Source organism: Carlito syrichta, unplaced genomic scaffold (assembly GCF_000164805.1).
Source record: "Carlito syrichta isolate Samal-C Ts95f unplaced genomic scaffold, Tarsius_syrichta-2.0.1 Scaffold303982, whole genome shotgun sequence".
Taxonomy (NCBI): Eukaryota; Metazoa; Chordata; class Mammalia; order Primates; family Tarsiidae; genus Carlito; species Carlito syrichta.
The window spans coordinates 1,203,389-1,219,785 of record NW_007248078.1 but is presented as its reverse complement, the minus strand read 5'-3'; the positions used below and the strand labels follow the sequence as shown (position 1 = coordinate 1,219,785).

The following is a 16,397-nucleotide window of genomic DNA, read 5'->3' as shown; positions in this document are numbered from 1 at the left end:
TTTTTGATAGAAGAACCAGTAGATATCAAAATATATCAAAGTCAAGCCACTCAGGTGTTTCAAAAGCTTAAAACATAGTTGAAAAATAAGGCACTTTCATTTTCTAAAAGCACTATAAATTTAAGATGGATTTGTTGTCAGTATTTCTCATAACAAATCCATACTCAGTATTTCTAGTGGTCACACATATACATTAAATAACTTGGAAAAATATTTTTAAGCATATTACAGTTTTAAAGCAACTGAGATTTTGAAAGAATGCTGCATTGTAAACGGATGTAAATGAGCAGTAAAAACCCACAGAAAAACACTTTGAATATTCATTATTCTAAAATAATTTGGAAAGCATAATCCGAAATATACCTATGTAACGTGTCTCTTCTTAGAGAAGTCAATGGACTTAACTCAAATTTGTTCTACAAGAAAATGTAATCCTGCTCAATTGAGCAAAGGCAAGAAATTAAAGAAGTCTCCATGACATCTAGTTTTTATTTTTAAGTGCAAATCATTGCTTTGTAAAATAAACCATGAGAAGCAAATCGTAAAACATAAAGAAGTAGAAGGACACTGGGCAAGATGGCAACGGGACAAGCTGAACTGAAGATCTCCACAGGGGGTGGCTCCGGAGGGCAGTTCCATTCACCCCCGCCCTGCCTACACGGAGCTTGGCTGCTGTGACCAGGCCCACACAGCACACTGACTCCATCACACTGTGGCCTCCGCAGGGGATTGCTGCTGAATGGCTCCCTGGTGCTGAACAGTTGCTGTCATTGCAGCTCTCAGCGCCAGCCCCTGAGAGTTCCCAGCTCCCTCCTCCACCCCAGGCCACTGCGGCCCACCAGCTGTGGTGCCCAGCTACCGCACCGATTCCCCGTGTCTGATGCTGGACACACACCTTCTTTGTCCATCATTATAACTGATCAGCTGGGGCCCAGAAGAGTGGAGAGAAAGGATCTGTGAAAGAGGAGCCACCCACCACAGCCATTTTCCAGGCAGAGATTCGCATTGCCCCACCCATCTCTGCACAGCCTCCACCTTGTTTTCTAAGGTAACCTCGCCAAAACAGGAGACAGAAACCCTTCCCCTACACTGAATCAGACACTGACAATTCAGTACTGTGTGTCAGACCTGTTATGCAGCAAGCCGAAGAAGCTGACCCAAACTATAAATAACCCTGTTTGCCTGCAATGAGAGCAAAGGGGAAGGGTTAGAGATCAGAGCTGAAGAGACTTTAGACACTCAGGAAAGACCCCAGAACTAGACTGGTTTCTTATTTTGATTTTTAACTTTATTGTTTTGACTGTTTTGTTCGCTTTTGTTTGCTTTTTGATTTAGACTACCTTTGTATTGGGGAGGAACACATCAAAAAGCATGATTTTATGGGACTGTCTTTGTGTGATTACTGATATGCTTTAAGGAATGTTCTTTGTTTGTCTGTTTTTTACTCTTCTCTGGCCTTGTGTCTCTTTTCATTAGTTAGTTGGTGTGTATGTCTGTTTTCCCCTTACTCTTCTCTCTCTCCAACTTCCTTTTGAACCCCCTTCTTGCATTATTTTCCTTTTTCTTACCCCCTTTTGTTCCAGGGAGCAAATCTAAACCCCACTGCATGGACAGATTGTGAGGCGGTGAGAAGTGGGTTCCAGGGTGCCCATACACCTGTCAGTGGATACTGGGAACTGCAGATAGATTCTGAATCACAGCTTCCCCCTCAATTAAATCTCAAAAGTGCAAAAAGGACAGCCTCCAACCAATAGTACAGCCTCAAAAGTGAACAAAGCCAGAGGATCCTCATAAGGAAGACCAAGAGGTTGAATAAAAAGAAGTAAAAGCAACCCCACCTTCCCTGAAAAACAGAATTAAAGAAGGGGAGAAAAAGGGGAAGAGAAAAAGCTACACAAATGAAAAACCAAAAGAAGAATATGGGTCTCTCACAGATGCCTGGGAGGTCAGGCACTGAGAAAACAGACTTCAGAATGCAAACAATGAAGAATCCCCAGAATGACTGGTCTCAAACTACAAACCCAGATATCAAGACATTAATAGAGAGATTAAAAAGAATTGAAGGGAGACAAGAGGAAACTAGGAAGGAGTTGATAACTGAGATAACAGTAGTAAAGAATACTGTGGATGAAATAAATAACAAAATGATAAGCATGGAAAGCAGAATTAGCCAAGCAGAAGAAAGAATCTCAGAGCTTGAGGACCAAAATATAAGCCAACCCAAACTGTTAAAAACATAGAAAAGAAGCTTAAAAAGACAGAAGAAAACCTTCAAGAGATGAGTGATTACTTCAAGAGACTGAACTTAAGAGTAATTGGACTTCCTGAGGAAGAAAGAGAGACAGAGAACACCCTAGAACCAACATTCCATGAAATTATTCAAGAAAACTTCCCTCATCTCATCAGTGATGCAAAAATTCAAACACAAGTGATTCAGAGAACCCCTGCAAGACAACAAATTAGAAGACTAACTACCAGACACAGAATAATTTGCCTAAACAAAGTAGGTATAAAATAAAAAATCCTAAAGACAGCAAGAGAAAAAGGACAGATTACCTACCATGGAAGACCAATTAGAATAGCAGCGGGATTTATTTACAGAAACCCCTCAGGCTAGGAGAGCTTGGAGCCCTATCTTCAGAGTTCTCAACGATAAAAATTTCAACCAAGATAACCTATCCAGCCAAGCTAAGCTCCATCAGTGAGGGAGAATTAAAATCTTTCTCAGATATCTAATCTCTAAGAACTTATGCTGCTACCAGACCAACTCTACAAGAAACATGTAAGAAAGATTTACACACAGAAGTAAAAGAAAAAAGAACAGCAATGTTCTTCACAAGAGTACAGGAAAAAGATTAAAAACACACATGAACCAACCCCAAAACCAAAAGAAAGACAACAAACAAACAAGAACAACAACAATTCTATAAGAACCTCATGATAGGGATCAACTCTCACATTTCAATAATTAGCCTGAATGTGAATGAACTAAATGCACTACTGAAAAGACATAAAATGGCAAAATGGATAAAATATCACCAGGCAATAATATATTGCGTTCAAGAGACTCATCTCACTAGAAAGGACACTCACAGACTCAAAGTAAGAGGATGGGAAGCAAAATTACAGGCAAACGGAACACAAAAGAAAGAAGGAGTCACGATCTTAATCTCAGACAAAATATCATTTAAGCTATCAAAAATCTAGAAAGTTACAAAAGGCCACTACATAATGATTAAAGGTTCAATCCATCAACAAGAAATATCCATCCTAAACATATATGCACCTGACATAGAAGTGCCAACTTTCATAAAGCAGTTTCTAGGTAAACTCAAAAAAGATATTGACTTTAATTCTATCATAGCTGGGGATTTTAATACCCCATTCACAACCCTAGACAGATCATCAGAACAAAAAATCAGCAGTGAGATCCAGAACCTCAATGTAACTCTTGACCAAATGGACTTAATTGAAACCAACTGAACACTCCACCCAACGACCACAGAGTATACATTCTACTTATCAACATATGAATGTACTCTAAGATCAACTACATCCTTGGCCCATAAATCAAGCATAAACAAATTTCAAAAGATTGAAATTTTGCCCTGCACCTTCTCAGACCACAGTGGAATAAAAATAAACATCAACACCTACAAGGTTCCCACCAAACCCACAAACACATTGAAACTAAATAGCATGATGCTAAACAATTACTGGGTCAATGTTGAAATCAAAAAAGAGATTAAAAGATAGCTGGAAAAAATGAAAATGAAGAAACATCTTACCAAAATCTCTGGAATGCCATGAAAGATGTAGTAAGAGGGGAATTCATATCTACAAACGTGCATGAAGAAAATGGAAGGATCACAAATTAACAGCCTGAGAAGTCACCTAAGGAAGCTGGAAAAGCAAGACCATTAAAACCCTAACTTCAGTAGTAGAATCCAGATTACCAAAATAAAAGCCCAAATCCAGGACATAGAATATAAAAAAAAATCAATGAAACAAAAAGCTGGTTCTTTGAAAGGATAAACAAGATTGATGGTCCCCTGGCTAGACTGACCAAGAAAAAGAGAGAAAAAGTCAAAATAAACACAATGAAATACACAAAAGATGATGTCACAACTGACCCTGAAGAAATACACAAGATTATCAGAGACTACTATGTACACGTGTATGGAAACAAACTTGAAAACCTAAAGGAAATGGCGGACTTTCCAACCTCACACAACTTCCCCAAGTTGAAACAAGAAGAATTTGAGACCTTAAATAGACCAATAACAATCAAGGAAATTGACTATGTCATAAGAAAACTACCTACAAAGAACAGCTCATGACCAGATGGCTTTCCAGCAAAATTCTATAAGACATTTAAGGAGGAACTGATACCAATCCTACTGAAAGTATTCCAGGCAATTGAGAAAGATGGAACTCTCCCCAAATCATTTTATGAAGCTAACATCACATTGATACCCAAGTCAGGTAAAGACCCAACAAAGAAAGAGAACTACAGGCCAATATCTTTGATGAGCATAGATGCTAAAATTCTCAACAAGATCCTAGCAAACAGGATTCAACAATGCATCTCAAAAATCATCCATCTTAACCAAGTAGGCCTCATCTCTGGTATGCAAGGCTGGTTCAACATTCTTAAGACCATAAATGTAATTAAATACATCAACAGATGTCAAAACAAAAACCACATGATTATATCATTAGATGCAGAAAAAGCTTTTGATAAAAGTCAGCACCCCTTCTTGATAAAAATTCTCGAACATTTAGGCATACATGGAACATACCTCAAAATACTAAAAGCCATCTATAAGAAACCCACAGCCAACATATGCCTAAAAAGACAAAAATTGGAACCATTTCCCCTGAAAACTGAAATAAGACAAGGATGCCCACTCTCACCCCTCCTGTTCAATATAGTATTGGAAGTCCTGGCAAGAGTAATCAGAAAACAGAAGGTGATCAGGGGAATCCAAATAGGAAAAGAGGAAGTCAAGTTATCTCTCTTGGCAGATGACATGATTCTATACCTTGAAAACCCAAGAGAATCTGTCAAAAGCCTCCTTGCACTGATAAAGGCCTTTGGCAAAGTCTCAGGGTATAAAATAAATGTGCAAAAGACAATTGCATTTTTTACACGAATAATAAACAAACAGAAACCCAAATAAAAAACACAATCCCGTTCACAATAACCACAAAAAAAAGTGACATACCTTGGCATCTTCTTAACCAGAGATGTGAACGACCTTTACAATGAAAACTACAAAACACTGCTCAAAGAAATCAAAGATGACACAAACAAATGGAAAATTATCCCATGCTCATAGATTGGAAGAATCAGCATTTTTAAGATGTCCATCTTACCTAAGGCAATCTACAGGTTTAACACAATACCCATCAAATTACCAGCAGCATTCTTCTGAGATCTAGAAAAAACAATATAGCAATTCATATGGAAACACAAACGACTAAGAATAGCCAGAACAATCCTCAGCAAAAACAAAAACAAAAACAAAAAAACAAAGCAGGAGGTATCACACTACCAGACTTTAAATGTCACTATAAAGCCACAAGAATCAAAGCATCCTGGAATTTGTACAAGAACATGGAATAGAATTGAGATTCCAGAAGCAAAACCTCAATTTCTTGACCAACTCATCTTCAACAAAGCCTCCACCTCCCACCACTGGGGAGAGGAGAAGCTATTCAATAAATGGTGCTGGGAAAACTGGCTGACCATATCCAGGATTCAAACAGGACCCCTACCTATCCCCATACACAAAAATTAACTCTAAATGGATCAGAGACCAAAATGTAAAACCTCAAACCATAAGAACTTTAGAAATTGCAGGACACACCCTTATGGAATCTGAAACTGGCATCCAATTCCTGAGCAAAACCTGAAATGCACAGGCCATAAGAGATAAGATAGACAAGTGGGACGTCATTAAACTGACAAGCTTCTGCAAAGTCAAAGAAACCATCAAGAGAGCAGGGAGACAGCCCCCAGACTAGGAAAAAGTATTTGCCAACTCCATGTCTGACAAAGGTCTAACATCAAGGATCTACAAGGAACTCAAGCATGCTGAAAAGAAAAAAAACCAAACAACCCCATTACAAAGTGGACAAAAGATACGAACAGACACTTCTCAAAAGAAGACATACAAGCAATCATCAGATACATGAAGAAATGTTCAACCTCACTAGTCATCAAGGAGATGCTAATTAAAACTACACTGAGATATCATCTAACTCCAGTCAGAATGGCCATTATCAATAACTCAAAAAGAATAGATGCTGGAGAGGATATGGCAAAAAGGGAACACTTCTGCACTTTGGTAGGAGTGTAAACTAGTACAGCCTTGTGGAAATCAGCGTGGCAATTCCTAAAAGCCCTAAAAATCAACCTTCCATATGACCCCACAATCCCCCTACTGGGAATGTACCCTGAAGAACTCAAATCACTCTATAAAAAAGATACCTGTGCACATATGTTTATCACAGCATTGTTCACAATAGCAAGATGATGGAACCAACCATGCTGTCCATCCAAAGAGTACTGGATTTAAAAAATGTGGTACATATACACAATGGAATAGTATACGGTCATAAAAAAGAACAAAATCATGAATTTTCCAGCAACCTGGATGGAATTAGAGTTTATAATACTGTGTGATCTCTCACAGAAACAAAGATCTGAGTATCACATGTTCTCACTCATAAGTGGACCTTGAACAACTACTGTAATACTGTAAGAAAAGGATTGACAGTGGCGGGAAACTATGGGGGGGACAGGGACGGGAAGAGAGGTGGGATTAACTGTAGTCAATATCTGCCTGGGGAAAGGGGGGCACACCTCATCAACAAGGGTAACTGCACAATGAATATTTGTATATCTAACCCTTAACTGTACCCCACAATTTTGAAATAAACAATATATATTAAAAAATAAAAATAAACAAATAAAAATAAATAAAAAGAAGTAGAGATTTCTACTTTGACACATGGAATTGTACCTGACGTGTGCTTATCTGTCTAGATTAGAGTTGAATATTCAAATTACCTGATATAATTCTGCTGATACTATACTTTAAATATTTCCATGAAATCTTTATTTTATAAAGCATGTTATTTATTGAATGTGTTAATTTCCTGTTCTCTTGTGGAAAATGATTCCCTTTTATATGTAGAAATATCATTTATTCTCCTTTATAAATTGAAGATTTGTATCTAAAAATGACTGCTATATTCTGACTTACGGAGAAAAATTGGCCATTTAAATGTAGAAGATTACTAAGGAGAGTAAATAATAGACATCCCTTAAATTTTTAACTCTGTTATAAACAGCAATAAGTGTTTTAAGTTATGCTGTACTCTTTCTCCCATATTCTTCAGAATACTCTGCACTCACACCATCAATTTATTCTTAGTAACTATTTGAATAAAAATGAAGTAACATTTTCTGTTTCATCTCTAAGATACTTTGTTGATCATTTTATTTATATATATTTCCTGTTAATTTTGCAGAGACTTCCTAACAAATGAAAGCCTTTATCATGTCAGGGATAGTCCTTCTCTGAAAATAGTAACTAGACAGTGTTTTGTAGGAAAAAATGTTACATGAATTTGAAATTATTCCTGTAAAATATGAGAAACTGAGTGTAGCAATTTTTCTTTAGTCTGGATCCTTTAGGTCTGAAATATATGTGGTCATTTTCTACTCAGAATTTGGCTCTTTAAAATACAAATTAAATTTGGATGCTAGAGATCTTACTATAAATTATCGTTTTCAAAAGTGTGTGAAGTTGACCTTAGATTAAAAGTGTATGCAGAAGGAAAAGGCCTCTAATTAATGACTTTACTGGCTGTTTCTTCTTGGAAATCTGAGACAGCACAATCCCTTTATCTATTTAAATCCAATAAAAGCTATTCAATACTATACCACCTCCCTTTTTACCATCTCACTAAATAACTAGGAGAGAAAATGTGGAAATGCCTTTCCCTATGTCTAGAAGACTATTCCATCTTCAACCCTTACTATTATTTTTCAAAGGATTAAGTTCTGTTCATCTGTTAAAAATAATTCTCATTGAAGTCTTTGTCAAGACAAGGTTAGATCCTCTTGATGAGCACTCCACTTTTTATGGTTATGTATTTGCTTGAGTACAGTCATAAGGTACATAACAATATTTCAACCAATGACAAAGTGCATAACAACTATACCACAGTGGTTCCATGAGATTATAATAGTGCTAAAAAACTGCAATTTCACCTATTGTCTAGTGGTGTCATAGAGATTGTAAGGTCTTAGTGCAATGTGTTACTCATGTGTTTGTGGTGATGCTGGTGTGAGCAAGACTACTGTGCTGCCTGTCATGTAAAAATCTAGTACAGAACGCAGTACCTGACCCTGTATTTTGAGAATTGAATGGAAAAAGAAAAAAGAAGAAAAAAAGAAACTATCTCGAGTTAAACAGGTGCTTGCTGATATTGCTAAACAAGTGGACTTCCGTTTTGGAGATGCAAATCTTCACAAGGATAGATTTCTTCGAGAGCAGATGGAAAAATTTAGAGATAGATATGTGGATATATCACTTCTCGTGTCTTTTAACAAAATGAAAAAATTGACTACTGATGGGAAGTTAATAGCCAGAGCACTGAAAAGCTCAGCTGTTGTAGAGCTGGACTTAGAAGCACCAGAATCAGGAGAAAAAAAGCCTCTGGGTGAAAGACGAAAGGATGAAGATGAGCGCACTGTGATTATGGAGTCACTTCCCAAAAATGTTAACCACAGCTGGCTTGAAAGAGTATTTGGGAAATGTGGCAATGTTGTGTATATAAGTCTACCACATTATAAGCCTCCTGGAGATCCAAAGGGATTTGCCTTTGTGGAATTTAAAACAAAAGAACAAGCAGCAAAAGCTATTGAGTTTCTTAACAACCCACCAGAAGAAGCACCAAGAAAACCTGGCATATTCCCTAAAACAGTAAAAAATAAACCCATTCTGGCTCTAAGGGTAACTGAAGAGAAGAAAAAGAAAAAAAAGAAGAAAGGCCAACTGAAGAAGGAAGACAATGTTCAGGCCAAAGAGGTAAGCATGGACACAAGCAACACAAACGCCTATAAAGTAAAAAGGTCAAGAACCACATCTGAGGGCAGAAACTACTTAACCCCAAAAGCAATCAAAAGAAAAAAGAAAAAACAGGAAAGAGGTGAAGTATCTAGCTTACCTGAAGTCCGAACAGGAAAGAGGAAGAGAAGTAGCTTTGAAGATGCAGAATGCCTCGCTCCCAGGTCAAAAGTAAAGAAAATGACTCAGAAAGAAGTCATTAAAAAAGAAGCTTCGGAAGTCTCCAAAGAAAGCAGAGACTTAGAAGTCTCTACTGAAGAGGAAAAGAATACTGGAGATATAAAAGATGGGTCTCTGTTAAAAACAAAAAGGAAACATAAGAAAAAAACATAAAGAGAGACATAAAATAGGAGAAGAGGTTATACCATTAAGAGTACTGTCAAAGAGCGAATGGATGGATTTGAAAAAGGAATACTTAGCACTGCAAAAAGCTAGCATGGCTTCTTTAAAAAAAACAATATCCCAAATAAAATCAGAGTCAGAGATAGAAATAGACAATGGAATACCTCATCAGTCTGCAGCAAAAAATGAAAAAAAGTAAAGCCAACAATGAAGAATGTCACTCCCAGGAGAAAGTTAATGCCACAGGACCTCAGTTTGTGAGTGGAGTGATTGTGAAGATCATTAACACAGAGCCTCTACCTGGCAGAAAACTAGTCCAGGATACTTTGGCAGCAATCTCAGAAGTTGTTTATGTTGATGTGCTCAAAGGAGATATAGAATGCCATGCTAGATTTAAAACACCTGAGGATGCTCAAGCAGTAATAAATTCATATGCAGAAATTAAAAAGAAACACTACTGGAAACTCAAGATCCTTTCTGGTGATCACAAACAAAGGTATTGGCAGAAAATTTTGGTTGATAGGCCAAACTTAATCAGTCTCAGGAAAAGAAAAAAGGGCACTGAAAAGTTAATCACCAAAGCTGAAAAGATTAGACTGGAAAAGACTCAACAAGCAAGTAAGCACATTAGATTTTCTGAATATGTGTTGGGAGCTGGCTGTGGAGGCCCGCCTGAGCATTAGGGATCCAGGCAGGCTTCGGACTCTGAGACCACTAGGATGAGTTCAGGAGCTGAAGGCCCATTCCCTCTTCCCTTCTTTGTTGTTTGGTATGTTCCACTAGCAGGGACTTTAATGATCTAAGCATGAAGTTCTGAGAGCACGACAGGCATGGCTTACTTTGGGAGTCCATTGTTCCCGTTTCTCACAGACTGCTGTTTCGGCTTTAAACTTAACATAATTCAAACTCAGGTCACATTTGGGAGCCTTTAATACAGTACAAGCTTCTTTTAAGATTTAATAGTATATTTGTAGAATTAGTATATACATACAAAGTGCTGTTTCAACCTTAATAATACAGATAAATATCTAGAGCTACTAGAAATGGCCCAGCACAATCCTTGGGCTGGGCCACATTCCTAAAGGCCCAGCAAGAACTTTGGGCTGGGTCACATTCCTAAGGGCCCAGCGCATACTTTGGACTAGGCTGCTTTCTTTTAAACCGGGTTTTAGCTACAGTTAGTATAAGGTTTTTTTCTACTTATTATAGAAATTGAATTTATTTTATTCATAGAAAGTATTGTAGAATAGGTTATGCTATGTCAGTGAATTATGTCAGTTCAAGTATGATCAAACATGATATTTTGAGGTTTAATAAGAATATAGATAACTTAGAAATTACATTGTTTCCATCTTCTACATTTGCAGTTTGGGCTTTAATACAATTTACAGTTTATACTTGGGTTTTATTTTTTAGAAGCTTTATTGCTGATGATCAGGATTAGGAATTAGAAACTTTTATAAAAGTTAAAATAGATTTATAGGATTTCAGAACAGCCATTTTGTTAAGAGATTCTAATCAATTGTTGCCAGAAATGGCCCAGCATGATCTTTTGACTGAGCCGCATTCCTTAGGAATTAGTTTGGGCTATAATTAAGAGTTTCTATAGTGTAGGTAGAATTAGCACAAAATAGAGAGGAATTGGGATTTAGGTTGGTTATTGGGTGTTGTGTATGCATAGGTTTTAAAAGTTATTGATTATTAGAATATTATATTAGAATTGCTGTATTGCTTTTAAGAAATATTAACCAAGCATGAGGAACAGTGAGATAGTTTTGGGATCTCCATTTGTCATGCTTGGGGAAACACGTGGTGGGTGGGGGACGCCCCTCATCCACCTGGCTCTATGTTCATGTAAATGTCTTGTGATTTAATTGGGATTGCCCTTCCTCTTAATCCAGGAAACACCTGGTGGGTGAGGGAATGCCCCTCATTCATCTGGCTTTGTGTTCATGTAAAGGTTTTGTGATTTAATTGGGATTGTTCTTCCTCATGCCTGAGGAAACACCTGGTGGGGGGGGGGCACCCCTCCTGCACCTAGCTTTGTGTTCACGTGAAAGACTTGTAAGACTGCCCGTATAAAATTTGGGGATAAATACATGCTGTAAACTCCCAATAAATGGCTTCTGCACTAGACAGAGTCCAGCTTTTTTCTTTCTCCCCCAGTCTCTTTCTTTCTTTTAATATCTATCCCTATGAATCACTGACGCTGTCACACCTTCCAAGGGACCTTCTAAATCTCTTTCCGGGGGCTGGCCCCCCAAAAATATAATTGACAAAAGAGTTCACCTCTTAATGCTTCACTGGATACCTAGCTGTTCTTAGAAAATTCACTTTTGTCATGATAGTACTGCAAAATGAATGTTTTTTTAAAACTTACATTTATTAAAAGAATTACCTTTGTTCTTCAGCTTGTAAATAAGACTTTTTTCCTAAAGATAAGTACATTGTATACCACAATTTTTCATTAAACACTTTATTTGCTGAAATTATATCATATGTCAGCCTTAAGTGATTTAGTAAATAAATGTGTTTTGAACATTAAAAAAAAATAAAAAATAAAAATAAATAAAAATCTAGTACATACATTTGTATACAGCACATAATACTTGATAATAAACAATAGTTACTGGCATATGTACCTACTATGTGATACTTTTTACCATTATTATAGAATGTACTTCTACTTATTAACAAAGTAAAAGTTAACTGTAAACACGCTCAGGCAGGTCCTTTAGGAGGGATTCCAGCAGGAGGTATTGTTATCATAGGAGATAACAGCTCCATGCATGTGGTTGCCCCCGAAGACCTTCCAGTGGCACAGTTTGTGGAGGTGGAAGATAGTAAATTGATCATCTTGACTCTGTGTAGTCCTAGAGTAATGTGTGTATTTGTGTCTCAGTTTTTAACAAAAAAGTTTAAAAACCAGAAGAAAAAAATTAATAGATCAAAGCTTATAGGATAAGCATATAAAAAAGGAAAATATTTTTGTACAGCTGTAAAATGTGTTTGTGTTTTAAGCTAAATGTTATTACAACAGTCAAAAATCAAAGAAATTTAAAAGTTTTAAAGAAAAGTTACAGTAAGCTAAGGTTAATATATTACTGAAGAAATAAAAATATTTTTAATAAATTTAATGTAGCCTAAATGTGCAGTGTTTATCAAGTCTACACTAACGTACAATAATGTCCTAGGTCTTCACATTCTCTCAAAACTCACTCACTGATTCACCCAGAGCAACTTTTATTTTTTCAAGCTCCTTTCATGGTAAGAACTCTGTTAGGTGGTCTATTTTTTATTTTTAATATAGTATTTTTACTGTGTCTTTTATGTTTAGATACACAAATGCCACTTTGTTACAATTATCTACAGTACTCAGGAAAGTCACATGTGCAAGACTGTAGTATAAAAGCAATATACCATATAGCCTAGGTATGCAATATACTGTACTAAGTTTGTGTGAGTGCACTAAGATACTAACACAATGACAAAATTGCCTTAGGACTCATTTATCAGATCATGTTCCCATCATTAAACAACACATGACTGTATTGAAATATAGTGTGCCTTTCTCCTACAAGAATAAAATTCCAATGATCATCACTTTTGTCTTTTTAGCTATCATATTCCAAATTCCTAGCCTAATCATGGTCATGATCAATAAAGACTATTTGAAGAAATACCAGAGCAAAGTGAAGAAAGCTGAGATGTGGTTTTATTTTCACACAAATATAGCATACCTGGACAAATGCTCATCAACTTATTAAGTTAACTTGGTATATTCATCCAGTAAAGAGGAAATTCTGGGACTGTTATCAGTGATTACCTTCAGTAGTCAGGCAGGCGTGCATCTCCAAAACACTTGAGGGAGGTCAATGGAATATAAATGGGCTTAAAAATATAAGAACATTAGTGTCTTGAAAAAATAAAATAATTATTACTTAAATTAGATTTTGCCTGAGCAAGTGGCAACATAAGGTTAAAAAACTGTTCCACTGATAGGGAATGCCACTCTTTTCTTACCTCGAATCCTCTACCAATGCTAACACTCTTCTTTGATTTTTTCCTATTGTGCCTGTCAGTCAGGTCATTGTCACGTTTATGATATGTAAAATAATGTGAAACCTTACATGCAAGTACTATGAAAATCAGAGTAATATTAAATTAATTATCTTCTATTTATCTAAACAATTCCACAAGCTGGTGATGATTCACAAGATTTTCACATACACAATGAAAAATTTTTAACCATTACATTCTTGGCACTTTTCTAAGCATCTGCTTCAGAAAACTGAGCACAGATATATTCAATTAGGACCATACAGTGGAATAAAATTAGAAAGGGGACAATAGTCTCTTGTTTTGAAATTCCAATAAATCTTAATTTTTGGCCTAACACAGAAAGAGTACCATCTGTCATGATAGAAATTAATTTTGTCTTTATCAAGCTGAAATGCTTTCTTGACAGATAAAATATCAAAAAATCATGTCACAAATTTTATATTTCATGCTGCAGATTTACAATATTTCTTAGTAAATTTGGAAGTATTGAAGATAATTCAAGATATTCATTGGGCAGTTTTTCTTTTATTGCATTGTTAATATAAAACTAAAGAAAAGTACTTATGAATTTTAAATGTTTGAACCAGTTGACCTTTACTACCAATAAAAAAAAAGCTTGTATTCTGCCATCAATTGTTTTGTAGCTAATTGAAGATCATTATTTGCAAACTATCCTTTTTAGTCTGTTACTTCTAATTTCTGACTTAATTTCAATAATAAAAATAATAAGTTAATATACTAGTTCATTTAAAATGGCATTTTTGTGCAATAATGAAAGTTTCTTCAAATTTATATGCTCAGGTTCTGTTAAAAATTGTTTAAAGATTTTAATCTCTTTGGTTGTTTTTGATTGGTGAGAGAAAACTTACCAAATTTACCAAGTATTGGTTAAAATTATCTCTCAAGCTGGGCTCGGTGACTCAGCCTGTAATCCCGTGCCTTTGGGAGGCTGAGGTGAGTGGATTGCCTGAGCCTGTGGGTTCGAGACCCTCCAGGGCAACTTGGCAAGACCTCATCTCTACAATAAAAATAAAAAATTAGCCGGGTGTGGTAGCGCACGCCTGTAGTTCCAGCTACTTGGAAGGCTGAGGCGGAAGGATCACCGGAGTCCAGCAGGTCGAGGCTGTAGTGGCCGGGAGTGGCCACTGCACCCCAGTCTGGGTCATAGAGTGAGACTCCAACTCAAAAAAAAAAAAAAATTATCTCTTAATGTTTTTCTCTTTATTTCTTAACATTTTTTTTTTTTTTACTATAACAGATAACTTGTTTTCTTTGGTGCAAATGATTTGCAACATACTTTCTTCCAGTATCTTAGTTTCACCATTCCACTGTAGTATTAATATCTATATCTCAATTTTGCATCAGTACTATGCCTTTAATTTTTAAAATATACTTACTATATTCAATCTAGTTATAAGTATTATCAATTGTAATTTGCTTAGACATCACTATGTCATGCCATTTGCATAAAATGTTCAAATGAACAGATTACAATGTTACATTTGTACATAGAAAAAGGCTATTTCAATGGACTAAATCCATTAACATGAGCTAGATTAGTGATGTATTTATTTTTGACATTAGAGATAAGGATGTCTAATCTCAACCCTTTTGCCATAAAACAATATATTTTAGCAATTTGGCAGTTAAAGTAAAACAAAGTTCTACCCAAAGCTGAGTTTAACAAAATATTCACAGTGTTTCAATTAATAGTTTAAAATATTATGTAAACTTTAAATTCAGACTCTCCACCGTACTAGCCATATTTCAAGTGCTCTATGCTAAACTCTGTGGGATGGTAAATATCAATCCAGTATACACTCCTATATCCAGTTAAACACAAAAATCTATTCAATAGACAAAGAGGGATACTTACAATGTGGATATCTACCAAAGACATTAATATGGTTATTTGAAAAATATGATGATTTTGTTACTTGACAGAAATGAGATATACATATTAAAATAGGATAGAGGAGAGCATACAAGATGGCCACCATAGAGCAGCAAATCAGAGCCACTCTCGCTGAGCAAGGCAGAAAGTAGAGACCCAGCTGCCAATAAACAGAAACATCCTGAGCATTTTTAGCAAGGTACCAAACCCTGCCCCCAGCAAGGGTCTTTTTGAACACACAGAGACCAGAAAGTGAAGGCAGATGTGGGAATTTGGGCACCCATCCCTCACTGTGCTGAGGCTAGTACAAGGACTGAAGCTCTGCCCAGCAAAGGAAAGTAGGTGAGGGAGCCAAAGAAGCTTTGTGATGGTTCATCCCCTACCAGATGGTCGTTAGTCATCAGTCTAACCCTAATGCTAACCCTAAGCCTAATTTGGGAGGAATCCCTGGCAGGGCATAGGACTTTGAGCAACCACAGACCAAGTGGAATGGGAGAAAGACCCATGTGGGGGCAGCCACCATGAGTGTGGCTTTTTGCCAAATTGGTGACTCATGGGCAGGCAGGGCTTGCCTGCAGGCAGGGCAGCCCAGCAGAGTGACCATGAGCACAGTTTTCCACTGAACTGGTGACTCATGGGCAGGGAGGGCCCTCAAGAGTGGACCTGGCAGATGTGCACTGCCAGTACCTGGTCGACTCCCCAAGTCAGACTGGGAAGAGATCCCTCAAGCCCTATGTACTGGCAGGGCAATGACTGCCACCCCCTCAGCAGCCAAAACCCACTCTATTTTAAGAGCATACTGTGGACCTGAACAGGGAGGGAGAGATTAGACAGACACCTGAGGACTCTCTAGCAACAGGGGCTGAAAGCTGGTCTGACAAGTTCAGCAGCCCATGAGAAGTTCAGCAATGATGAAATCCTGCCACAAGGTGAGGCAAGGAGTAGATGTGAAT

At 36.9% G+C, this 16,397-nt stretch overlaps 1 pseudogene across 1 annotated transcript; it reads left to right on the top strand.

Annotated features, from left to right (window-relative positions):
• Positions 1–576: 576 nt before the first annotated feature.
• On the top strand, positions 577–13,255 carry LOC103261684 (annotated as a pseudogene). Its single transcript, XR_002482040.1, has 3 exons — positions 577–674; positions 8,438–10,148; positions 13,107–13,255. The product of XR_002482040.1 is annotated as a la-related protein 7 pseudogene (transcript).
• The last annotated feature ends 3,142 nt before the right edge of the window (positions 13,256–16,397 follow it).